At 38.8% G+C, this 13,905-nt stretch overlaps 1 long non-coding RNA gene across 1 annotated transcript in view; it reads left to right on the forward strand.

The window, feature by feature from the left end:
* The window catches only part of LOC146569652 (uncharacterized), a 44,156-nt gene that overhangs the window by 12,262 nt on the left and 17,989 nt on the right, over nucleotides 1–13,905 (forward strand). Inside the window, exon 3 of the long non-coding RNA XR_014893178.1 lies at nucleotides 4,298–4,426. This is a non-coding gene — a long non-coding RNA (uncharacterized LOC146569652). The remainder of the gene's footprint in view (nucleotides 1–4,297; nucleotides 4,427–13,905) is intronic.

Consider the following 13,905-nt stretch of genomic DNA (forward strand, 5'->3'; position numbering starts at 1 on the left):
ACAGAAATGTCAAAAATGTTACAACTATCCCCGGTCTCCCCTACACTGTTCGATTTAGTCATTAAAAAAAAAAAAAAAATTTATATAAGCCTGAATTAAGACATTTGCTTATCTATTAATATTTGCGGAAACCGTACGTAGGCAGTAAGCAGGTTTTGTTAGCTTTTACTACAGAGAAGGGTCATATTGTACTCTTGCCGCACATCAACATTACCTGGCCTCAGCCCAATGTGCACTGCTAGACATCCATCATGTCTCTTTTTTAGTCCATGAAGATGGCACAGACCTGATGCACTGAATGAGGAACTATTTGTTCTTCCATATGCCAGTACTTGTAATCGTTTTCTCGGGATCCTGCCAAATTTTGCCCTTTGCCAACAAGGGCCACATGTTTCCACAAAGGAAAGTCTGGCAAGTGGCAAAGATGATTTTGTAATTTGGCTTCAGTAGAAAAAAATCATAATACCACCCATGTTAGTGCAAGCATATCATTGTCCGACTTTTTCTTCTTTTTACTATTCAGTACATAAAGTTACATATTCCTATACCATTACAACACCATATACCACATTTACAATAAAAAGCATTGTTCCGGATTTCAGAGATGTTTTACTTTCTCTCTGTAAGTTGGCGTGTATTAGATGCCCATCCACCTTAAGGCATTTGTTTGAACAACCTCACTCATCCTTCTGTTTAGCCTCTTTAAGGCTCTGTAACTTAAAGAAGTGGGATTTTTGTCATTGGCCACATTAACTTACTGAAACTTAGCCAGCCCCACTGAGTTGGCAGGGCTGCTAAATAAACATGGATTGGTTGCTCAGGTTCACAACCTCTTCACGAGGCACAACCGTGTGCTCTAATGGAAACATTCAATGCCGTGCCAAACGCTGTCTTTTTTTCCCTCTTTGTTACACTCCTGAATTGCATTTAGTGAGACAAAAATGGCTGCATACACAAAACACATGGAGGGAAACACTTATGCTAAACAAGGAATGCTTGAGTAAATGCCTGCCCGGACTTGTCACAAGGGTTATGAAACACTATCAGAAAGTAAAGTGTAACAAAAAATACATACATACATATTTTAATGTCTTTACACAGGTGTATGGGCGTAAGCACTTCTCAGAAATCAGTCCATTGTGTATTCCGGTGACTCATTTTTAGAGAGGAAGTAGACCCATGGGGTGAGCTGACCCTAAAAGAGCTGGGAAATTTGTTTTTTCGCTCCTGAACTTGGCTATATCTCACTTTCCAGAGGTGCCTGTCCCACTCACTCACTCTCAAGGACCAAGCCAATCTCCCTTTGTAAATAGAACTATGTTTTATAATTCCACCTCTCTCTCAGATGACCATATCAATAATGCAGAGGAACCACATCTGTCCAGAACCATGAGATTATTTCTCTGATTTGGGCTGACAGTTATGGTAATAGTTTGGCAAACAATCTACTCCAGCAACAATGACCACAGATTACAGCTGTTTTCAGATCAAAGAGACTGCAGAGCGGCCCATGATTGATTGCTCACCAAGAGACAGAGTCAGGCAGTTCAGCCCCCCACATCTCACTTTAGCCTCTCTAGTCTGATAATGGAAACATTCCTTTATTTTTAATCTTCCTGGATTCTGTTATAATTTGGATACCAGAGGGTCCACTTAATACTTTGCTTTCTAGGCTTAGCTGCATTTCTTTCAAATAAACAGTTTGTTTATGAGTAATTTAATTGTATTGGAAAGAAGTGCTATGTAAGAGACACAAGATATAATACTTTGACAACAAACTGAGACACAATGTGAGCGCCTTACTCCCACCAGGGGCATCAACACTATGCATTCGCTGCACAGTATACATAAGATCAGCTGTACTGTCTGGATTTATTTTTATTTGTGGGGTGTAGAAAATGTATATTATGCACCAAAAGTTACGTAATGGTTACTTTTGACTAAATGTTAAATACAGTATAAATGCTTTTGATTATGCTGTGTCAATGAACAAGGTTAAGCTTAGTGCTTAGCCTTCATAAAACTTAAAACGTCCTCACACATGCACAGCATAAACCTTTAATGTAAAACTGACACAGTCGCTTGGCGCTCGTCACTGTAAAGAATTTGTGTATAAACACCTTAGCTATTCAACAAAGCAGCTCATTATTTATTAATGACACAAAAGCTGTAACACCATTTGACTAATATGAATTTGCATATTTATTAAAACAGGAGACATTTGTGATTAATGGGATCCAGCCATGTCACATGTGGATTGGGGGAAAAAAAATTGTACCTCTTGTATCGCTACCCAAACTACCAAGACTAGTGTGAATTACTGCTTAAGCTGTGTTATACACTCTTGGGACCCCTTGTGAAGCTTTACACAAAACAGATAAATAATATATTGTTTAATGACAACAGGATCAACTTTAATAACGTGCACAAGTTGTAGGTTGAGGAACACACTTTACAATACAACATACAACATTACCTGAGATTACGTTAATTACAACTTGGTTGACTTATTGAACTGTAAAATCTTGGGGGGGGGGGTGCTGGCTTGTCTCGGCCTGATTCAAATGTAACCTATAAAAAATGGGGAAAAATAAAAAAGAGAATAAAAAATTGTCTTGACGACAAGGACATTGTCAGATAAGTGGAGAAGGGCAGCCAGAGAGCTATTTAGAGTGACGGTAAATGGCCTTTTTACCATTCCAGCTACCCCTGCACCCCCTTCCCCCGTTTAGGGATGGCATTAGAGACTGCAGACTGACATACATTTTTTATAGCTTCATAAAGTCGTCCAATGACCAGGTCACCCTTCTCATAACTAGGGAGCAGAACGCTTGAAAAAAGCCATTCATCACCATGAAAGGGCCTGCTTGTCCAAGCGCCTTCAAACATGCACACAGTCTGGCAAGAGACGCTCAGCACAAATGCTAACGTACTTCTGCCACTAATGCCAGATGACCTTCTCACATCTATTAGCGAGCTGGCTGACACAGAGGGTAGAGACGAGCCCTTCTTGTCTCCTGCAAAGATTTCAATGACAAGGAACAGAAAATATCATGCATGATAATGGCCGTTGCCTCCAACAAAGCAATCTTTCCCATTTTTTTAAACAATACAAGGTGATGTCAGGTGAATATGAAATAATCCATGATTAATTATACACACAAGAAATCTTTGTCTCCAAGTTTATTGCCCTGTAAATTAGTCGTTATTGTAGAGGTGCAGTTAGAGGTAATATAACAGAATAACATGACATGCTTTTTTAGATGTCCCCTTTGATTTGGCAAGTCACAAGGACCTCCGGTGTCGAACTGGAACGCCCCTCACAGACAAACCATCAGACCACCAAACCCCATTAGTGTGCAATTAGTGACAGCTGGTGGGTTGTCAGCTTGGTAATGGCCTCAAAAGGAGTACCCATGGAATACAAAAACCACCAGTGATGCAATGGATTAAACCTTGGCAATAACAGTCAAAACAGAGAGCTAGTTATACAGAGACTCATGGCCATAGATCTCCAATTCCAAAAGTATAACATGCACAACACAATGTTGTCTAATACCACCAATCTGTATTATTGCTGTTTTTTAATGCATGACATTAGAGCAACAATGACTGAATGCCGGGCCCTGTGAAAATGTAAATATATTCAGCTAATCTCATTTTAACCAAAGGTGTTCTATTTTGGTACTCTAACAGTTCCTCCTCTTGCTGGCCTTTCAATTCAAAAGCAAGGGCTAAGCTATGAGGCACAAGAGGTGGATGGCCTGAGAGGGAGAGGGAGGCAGGGAGAGGGGGGGTGAAGTAGTTTAATAATTTATTTAAGAGGGAAAGAAAGCAGCCAAGGGGAACAAATAGTGTTTCTCCCAGAACCAAGCCCCTCTGACCCCAGCCCTGCGTACCTGAAGCCCAAGCCCCATCGCATTAGTGAAATTCTTATTTGATGGCATTTTAATATTCTGCCTTGATGACTTTTTAGCAACATTTACTTTCGGAGGTCTTGAGTGCTTCCCCCAGAGGAAATGAAACATGTCAAAACCCATTACGAAAAAATCAAAATTTAAATACTTCAGCCGTGTTAGCGGTAATACACACAATCCCCACCGCTCAGAGGCAAGGCTCACAAACACTCATCTGCTTGCCGGCTCGTAATGAGTCTGTTTGATGGGTAAGCGATTTGTGGGTCACCGAGCATACGTTACAGATCCAATTTAACCCTTGATTGCTTGTACTCTGGAGGACCTGGGAAAACGTGTTATTGAAATTTAATACCAGATCATTTCTTCTTCCTCCCATGCAGGGACAAAGGTATGCTTACATGACTCCTTCGATGGCCCGCGCAGATGTGGGAGGCGGTGGGAAAAGCAGCCAAGGAGGGAAGGGAGAGACAAGACAACAGAGAAAAACAAAGACAGTTTTATGCATGAAGGTAATCCTTGCTTCATCTGCAGGTCTTGCTAAACACCAATCCAATTAGCCCCTGAGGGCGCTACACTAAGCACCACCATGGTTGAATATGTGCTTTCTATTGTGTGATACATCAATTTTACAATAACAGTTAGAGCAGTTTGCCATTGGTTGTTAATGTTGACACAGAAAAAAGATGATTTATAGTAATTGTGCCAAAACAAGAGAAAAAAACACTGGTATGTTTTGGGGCAGAATTAAAATGATGAAAATAGTCACTATGGAGTTTCTCATGAAAGAAAATGGCTAGCTCCCCCCCCCCCACCAACATCACCCAAAAAACATGCATTATGGGAAACTTCTATTCAGCCCACGTGCTTGTGTGTGCACATGAGCATTATTTTACTAAGCTAAATGTTTGTATTTTTTTTTTTAACATTTTCTATGCTTGGTATGCATCACTCAGTGAAATGAGCGCCATCCATTACAAAAGCTAGTTTTTTGCCAAGCAACATCATTTAGTTTGGTGATAAAGACAATTACAATTTTGCCACTTTGTAATTTGAGAGAAATACGGTGCATCCTTGAACAAGACGCTGACATGTACCATGATGACTTATTAGTCATTGAATAACAGTGTCCAACAACACTTTAAAATATAAATGAAAGGTTTTAAACTGAAACCAAAATATTTTGGTTATAGGGGGAAATTGGGAAACTATTTTTAACAGGAGTACTTGAGATTATTTAAAGTAGTATTAAAAAGTTATTTGTTATCAGTGTTGTTTAAATAAGAGTTACCATCATTTAAAAAAACTCTGATTACTGCTGTAACTCCGAATAGACTGGTATATAAGACTGGGGAGCTAATTGAGAGCTCAAGTGAGCAGTCAGCTGGCTGGCATGGCTCATTCACAGTATTTGTCATTAGACCCGACTGCAGGGAGAATAGAGTGCACAGCACCATTCGTGTGTAACCAAGATTTATGCTAATGTCTCCCTACATATGCTTATTCTACATATCTATATTAAACTTAATAGACTGTTACATTGCTTCTTAACCTCAGCTTCCATACATGATTACCTTTTCTGATTTCTTTGCAAAATGGCATATAAACACGGGGCAAGGATTTTATCAGCGTGTCAGTGAGTTTGTTTCCAGTGGCAGCCCATGGCTCTCATAATCGTTTTGATACTTCAGGGACTCTATCAGAAATGCCTGCCTAAGAGGCAACAGTTAACATGTCACTCTGTAATTTCCCAGAAAGCTTAGTGTATGCCGGCATTTTCACTCACAGTAGTTGCGGTGAAGGATCAGAGATTCTATAAATTTACACAACTACATTTCTTTTACAAATAAGAAAAAATATTACTAAAGTCTATACTCCATGCAGCACATCTTACAATAGATTCAGGAGAACCATGTGTAACAGAAATATAATTATTTTCATTTATTTCTGTTCACACTATATACGTAATATATACATGTACACGATCAATCAAACGTTTAGGGTCACCAGGGCTTTTGATAAGAAGTGGTGTACATCAAATGCATTGCAGTGAATGTAGTCATGACACTATGAAGGTTAGAAATAATGATTTTTCACATGAAACAGGAATGCAATGGTAGCAGCCACGGTTGCCATCATTGACATTATATACGTTAATTATATATGTTAGTTTCATCCCGTGCTTTCTGAATAGGGTTTCTCTTGGGGGTGACTATGCATTGGATGACCAGATGTCAACAAACTAACTGTGGGACAAAGAGTATGTTTGTGTGGGACAACATGGGACATGATGCTAATGCCAAGAGGGGTTTAGCATTTGAACGATCAGTGTATTTCTATTTGAATGTGACATTCCCAACGTCCTGGCTACAAACTAATATTATCACTGATCAGTGGTCAGGAAGTGGCAGTGGTAAACAAAAGCATTTAACAATAAAAAATAACAAAAAAAAGCATGATGAAGGTGCATGGTGCATGGGAAGGAAACAGCCATACATTAAACATCCCAACTAAATAAAACACTTCACATACCTCCACATATTGTTCTGCTACCTATGGGGAGATGCCAAAGGGTGTGGAGTCTAATGCAGCTAAATAGCCCAAAGAGCTGGAAAGCCTGAGTCTGGACAGTAAAATTGAGATTAAATCCGGTCCAGTTACAGCCTTACTCTGAAGGGTAATTCTAAGATCCCATTAGAGCTTGCCTCACCATAGAGCACTCCGACCCAGTCAAAACAATGCAGTTTCTTCAGCACTAGTCTCATGTAAAATAGCTAATAGCTAATGCTAATATTTCATATTAGTTTATACAGAGAACACCATATATTTTATTTTCATGGTTTCATGTATGCATTTATTTTTAAAGTTGAATTAAAAAGGAAATAGTGCAAGCTCAATTTGAATGAAGTACAGGAATGGTACCTGGCTCATAAACTTACATCCACTGAAAGCAGATCTTCTTGCACAGACTTCAACACACTTTGCTGCCATGTTTCTATAATAACCCACAAAGCACAAATCAAACACTGGCTAAGCATTTTGTGATAACCAGTATTGTTTTTGTTTTTTGTTTGTTTGTTCCACAGCCATTGTTGGGTTTCTTGGTAAGGGAGATTGGGGTTTGGGGTATTCTAATACCTCAGTGTTAGCAGAGGTGGCTTTAGGCTCTTTAGATGGTGAAGTGTCAGATTTAAGGGGTAAATTTTCAGGAGGGTGTGTGGCAGAACTAATGTGCTGGTGAGCTAACTTTCCAGAAAATGCAAAGAGGAGGATTTATCACATGCCCATTTGTCATTTTAGTGATTTGCCCAAAGCTAAGAAGAGCCACAATTTGGGTCTGCCATTGACAATACAAAACTATTAATATTTAGCATTGTTTAAATCGTCAAATTAGACAAGCAAAGCAGAATTTTTAACAAAATGTAGAGTTTGGAAAAAGGGCTATAGTTTGCAAGGCAGACCATTTGTGTGATTTGCTTAGAGGTCTGTTTTCATAAAAGCACAAGTTACTGTTTTCTCAGCTTTGAAATTTTTAAACTTCGACCAAATCAGAACAAATCTTTCATTTACATACTTTTACCACTTAGTCTTTTTTTGGAACATGCATTCACACACTTCCAAGTTTTGTGGACTTAATAAACATTTTTAAAGCAACAGATTTTCAAATTAAATAAAAAAAATTCACTTGCCTTTCATTTGAAAACTTGCAAAATTTTATATTTTACCAGTGTATTAATTGTTATATCACAATAAGTGATATCTTTACTTAAAGCTACAAAAAGAGCTTCAACACAGTATTGATGCTTTGTACAAGAAGCTGCAACAAGCCATGCAATGCAGGCCAGAGATCCACTTGCCCTGAACAGACTCCAGGCTCTCACTTTACACTCCATGCACTTTCGACTCCCTTTTTCTCCCAGACTACCCACTTTGCCAGGCTCTTGACTTACAAATTGCTGCTTTAGACTTGGTTTCATTGTAATGGCTTTCTAAAAGAAACATCTGAAAAAAGCTCACTCGGGCGCTTATGCCCCCCATGCAATACAGCAAAGCTGGTCTTTGGCTAACAGTCAACACACTGTTTCCGCTTGTCCCTCAAAGTAATAACCTCAGCACTGTCAATAACCTCTCTATCCATTCTTTAACCTTCCCATCTTTTCAATCTACTTGGACGACTTCCAAGAACCACGAAAAAAGTTAAAATGCCCTGGACATAAGCCCTCAATGGCTCAGCGTAATTCCCTCTTTAAATGTAAGACAAAAATATCAGGGCTCTTTAGCATGCCAATGAGACTGCACATAGAGAAGTGTTCCCAGTGGACGGGTGACAGGAAGAAGGGCAAGTCCCTTCTTTGCAAAAGGAGTCTCTGTGTGAAGAAGATTATTGAAAAAAGGAACCATTTGAGGTGACACACATGCACACAATTACCTACATATTAGGCCAATATGCATATATTGACACTTTAAAGACACACTTTTATTTGATACCTAATTTTAGAGTTAATTCTGCTATAAAATGTCCAGAATATGATAATATGCTTTATCATATAATATATCTCAGCAACAAGAGTCAAGGTCTCCTCTTGTAAGTGTTTTAATCGGCAGCAGAACATTTACCCTATGGACCATAATAACACCAAGCTTTCAAAAGTGCAATCTGATTGAAAGCCGTGCAAACCCCTTTTTAGGCTAACTAAAGCCTAAAATACCACTCCACTCAATAGCCTTGTACATTCCATCACACTCACCAGGGCTAAGAATTAAAAGAGTAATCCAATGAAATATTAATTAATTCATTGTGGCATTTTCACTTAAGTGCACCATTTTCATAATTGTTCCATAAATTATGTTTTCCACTACATTTGCCTTGGATGGATAATTAATTTCTGGCTTTACCCTTTTCAGTTTGATTATGTTTATGGAAACTGCAGAATGAAAATGTTTGTGTGTCTTTTTACACACAAATTTAGCAGAGCTTTTATGCGTGCCAAAATGTGATACTTATTTGCTCAACTGTGTGTATGACAATTTCACACCTAAGTTACAGAGTCATGAGGGTCACAGCCAAACACAGTCTTACTGTACAGTCCCTGAGAGCTGAAGCTACATGATTCAAGATGAACTATAAAACTAAACAAAATGTTACAGGGCTTCCATGAAAAGATCAAAAACACCATGTGATTTAAATCTCACCAGTCTCCCCTTCAAGGTCATCTTCTGCTGCTATTTTTAGATTGACCTTAATGACCACTCGCACTCTTATCATGCCCTTAGTTTTGTGCCTTGAAAATTAATTGCTGATGGGAATCCTTTGACACTGTAACAATAAAGCATCACATCAAGAAATCCCAACATCTTCAACATTAGAAAGAAATCTGTATAAATATATAAGAATAAATTTGTATATACCATATTTTCCGCACTATAGGGCGCCCTTAAAATCTTTTAATTTTCTCAAATGACAGTGCGCCTTATAATCCGGTGGGCCTTATGTATGAATTCTGGTTGTGCTTACTGACCTCGAACCAATTTTATGTGGTACACGGCTCTCAGAAATCTGTCAAAAATGTTTTAGTACGACTTTGGTAAGCTATGAAGCTGCACCGCATTACGGCTATGAGTCAGGAGCCTCGCAGAGTGGTCTGGGTCCAAAACTCTGTCCGCTTCAGGTCCCAAAGTCAAACGAACACTGTGGCATCACAGAGAGTTAAAAACTGTCTAAATTCTTTCATGTTTCATAAAATGATGAGTGTTGCTGCTTTACCAGGTGTAACAATTAAGTTTAACATCCAGGCATCCATGAAAACTGAATTTATTACATTTAACAGAGTTAGAAGTTAGCAGGAAGTTAGCTCGCTAATTTCCACCTAAACATGATATACCATTTTCTGAATGAGCAATTTCTGAAAAAATTAAAACGTACAGCTCTGCTATTACTTTGAACACAAATGAAGACAGAAAACTAAACAGCAGTGACGTTTGTAGGGTTACTGAAGTTTGGCTTGCTGGTATATAATGATGTGCTACGTGATCGTAGCGACACATCTATGTTAGCATAACATAAACAGTGAAGCTGGAGGAAAAATGCTAATGCTTGTTTCGCTTAATGCGCCTTATGTATGAAAACAGACCCGTTCATCGACAGTGCGCCTTATAATTAGGTACGCCTTATGGTCTGAAAAATATGGTAAAGGCTTTGCTGATGTCAGAAGTCAGAGGAAAATTAACAGACTGCTTCAATTCGATAGAAAGACAAAAGGAAATCAAATAACCACTCGTTATAACCAAGATATGCAAAAGAGCATCTCTGAATGAACCTTGAGTCAGATGGACTACAGCAGCAGAAGTCCACACCGGCTGCTGCTCCTGACATCTAGGAACAGGAATCTTCAATGTGGGTACAATGTGTAAAAGAAAATTTATGCAAATGTTGCTTGGTCTGATGATACTTGATTCCTGATATGATAGTCGGATATGACAATTGATGCAAACAAGATAAAAGCTCATGATGGGGTAATGGCGGAGATATTTGGCAGGGTCTTTATTATCAGATGAACATTCATGTCAATATGGAACGAAATCTCTCAGGATTGTTTCCAGCACCTTATTAAACACACACATACTTTAGTGTTTTGGTGTCGCTATCACTGCACTCTTGAGCGTTGTTTCCAGCTGAAATAGGCAATTGTTTTCAGCAACACAGTTGCGATACAACCTATTAAATTCCACGTGACTACCAACAAGAAGAAACATCAGAAACAAAGTAGCCTTGAACATTTATGTTAATGGTCTAATGAAATGTTAATTGCACTAGATTAATCCAAAAGAACTCTCAAGAAACAAGTGTTTGCTTGGTAACATAAGGTGTTTCCACACATGTGCTAAAGCTGTGATTTTTCTTTATAACTGTTTCCATTCTTAGTATTTAAGAATAGAAATATCCTTATCAGTCTGAATCAGACATTACACCTTCTTTAACCTGCCAGCTCTCTCCAATCGAGCCTATGTGACGTCCACTTGCGCTTGCGTGAGAATAGAGAGGACATTATTGAGCAAGTGGGTGTCCCCATTTCCTGCTCTCTGCATGCTCTAGACACAGCCCTTTATCTAAAACATAAAGTAGTGAGAAGAGAAAATGTGTCTGATGCATTTCAGTTTGCAAGCTGCATCCACAGACTTTAATAAGGCAAGATCCACACAAACATAACTGTGTGTTGGCACATCTGTTAGTCAAAGCAGCCGTAACTTTAAATCTCGGCAAAACTGAACTAGTGTGCTTAAAAATAAGAGTCGGTTGTTCAGTTACAGTTTTTTTCCTCACCATACAGTAAGCCTACTATCATACTTATTAATGCTGTTTAGCTGGGCATTTTAACATGGAAGTCTATGATGACTGACTTTCCTTTGGATTCAATCTCAAGTGGCCACTCAAGAAACCAGTAAAACAACACACATCTAACACAAGGATACAAATATACTATATATAGACTACCACTTACACACATGTACAATAATCACATCCTCTATTTTTTCCATGTATATCTTCCTGAAAACTCATCGGCTTCAGAATCTTTTTGAGGCCACATTATCATTTCACAAGGCAAGACAGAAGGCAACACATGCCCAGAATTGTCCTTTGGTCGTTCCGACTCAGAGTACGCATCAAAAAGCTGTGCTCTCCCATGAGCTTACTGCCATATGCCACTGGAAAATGTCACCAGTGAAAGTCATTATTATTCACCGGTATCAGAAGTGCATTTCCTGTGATTGTTTAGAAATACAGGGAACCAGATTTTATACTTTAGAGTTATGTGTTAAATACTAAAGCCATAAAAACCTGAACAAAACTTGAGAATAATATCATTTGGCTTTTGATTAAAAGGAAAACAAAGTTAGCATCAAGGAATTATATTTGCTACTTAATAATTAATGAGTAATTATAAAAAAGGCATATTGTGTGCATACGAATGTAGAATTCCTTAAGTAAAGATAGTTTGTTATATAATATGAGGGTTATATTTATATATGTTATATATGGTTTTAATGGGATTAACATGGTTTCTTGTTGTTGTTGTTGTAAATAAATTATTCCATCCATCCATTAAAAGTTGATAATTGTTACATACAGGATTTGGTAACACCTATTTTCTCTTTACTAGAATTAGGGAGTTGACTAAAAATGCTTGGCTAATTGAGTTTAAGATTCAAATGCTTCACATTGTTATTAGGGACTTGCTTAGCAGAGAGATAAAACAAAACAGGATGTCATCTCTCTGCATGTTTGTTTATATTCACAGAAATACAGTATCACTTGTATCAATCCTCTGAGCTAACTTATATTGGGGAATATAAAAAAGACTGCTGATAACAAATTAAAATCAGAATTTCATGGTGTCCCTCTGAAGGTATTTGCTATGTTCTAAAGTGTCCTTGAAACCTCCTACGTAAATGCTTGACTAACACAAAAATTTAAACAAAAGTGACTTCCACAGTCAATTATTTTATAGCTGATTGTGAATACCAGAACATGGGTGCTTTGTGGCCAGTCTTCTCAGATAGCACTGGAATGCTTTTACGTTTGATAAGAGGGCTAGTTTCCACAATGGCCCACTGTGGAGCAAGATTCAGGTGGGTGAGGGATAATAGTCTATTTTAATTACAAACTCAGCAAACCAGACACATGGGGAAAGCAGTGTAGCATAAATGTTTAAGAGAGCTTTGTAACACAACATGTTACACTGCTAACTTATATCAGACATGATATTTAAGACACGTTACCTTTGATGTCGTTTTTTATTTAATCCCCAATTTGGAAAGTACTGTTATTATACATTGCTCTATAAAAGGCTTAAAAGGGAATTGTGGGGTTTCCAGAGAAGACTGCCAGCTAGCAGCTAGGAATAATGGATATTTTTAATGGTTAAAATTGGTGTTGTCCTTATTCATGCAAGGACAGAGAGACAGACAGAGAGGTAACACTGTTCTGCGTGTTAGATGAGGGAGCTGTGCTGTTATCTGCTGATCCCAGAACTTCCCTTGGAGCACCGGAGTGGGTCTGTATCACGTAGTGCACCCTGCACTGGGACTCTGCTGCCTGCTGACAGGAAAGCTCGATTAGCGAGCCACAAAGAGGCCAATATAGAGGAGCACTTCCTCAGCCAAAGGGGGTTTGTCCGGAGAACACGCTCCAACCTTCTTTCCTGACAGGGGACAGTGACAAACACATACACAGACACACACTTTCTGGCCCACCTTGGGGGAATACATGAATGATTGGGATTTGGGTTTTCCGACACACGTGCATGCATGAATCCAGACACACACCGCGACACATTTATAAAAAGCCTCGCAAAAAGAATAGACGGAGCCTTACTGACAGGCAAAGTGACTGTAATCTTTGTTCCAGTATTAAAACACAACTACTAAATTGATTTGGAAAGAAACAACGTTTATGTTTTTAAAGATTGCTGGCAGTCATCCAGAGAGAGAGATGCGTATGTTTGGACTGGCCAAAGCCCTGCGCGTGCTGCCTTCACTCGGACAATGGGATGTAGATGTGGAAGTGGGCCCGGGCCAGATGAGGAAAACGAGATAGCAAGGGTGGGATGAGGGGTGGAGGTGAGCTGAGCATAGACTGGTGGCCTGTTATGGGACCCTGTGGCGGAAGGGCATTGTTCAGCAGAGGAAAAACACAACAACAATAAAAAACAACTCTTCCTGAATCTTTTTATATGATTATGTAGAGAACAATTGAGTGGGTGGGATCCGCTACTTTGAGGATATTGAAAGAAGTCTCTCCTTTGAGACTTGGAATGATCCTTTCACACCTTACCCTGGAACACAAGCAGGAAAATAAAACAATGTGAGCTGCTGAGCAAGAAGCCTATTGATCAAGAACAGTGTCTCCATTGAGAGAGATTACAATGGCCTTTGACCTATGACACATTAAGCAATGAACCAAAGGTTAATGAGGGGAAAACTGAATAATGAT

Source organism: Mchenga conophoros, linkage group LG7 (assembly GCF_057382185.1).
Source record: "Mchenga conophoros isolate Kocher_MC1m ecotype Shallow Benthic linkage group LG7, M_conophoros_male_GT1.1, whole genome shotgun sequence".
NCBI classification, from domain to species: domain Eukaryota; kingdom Metazoa; phylum Chordata; class Actinopteri; order Cichliformes; family Cichlidae; genus Mchenga; species Mchenga conophoros.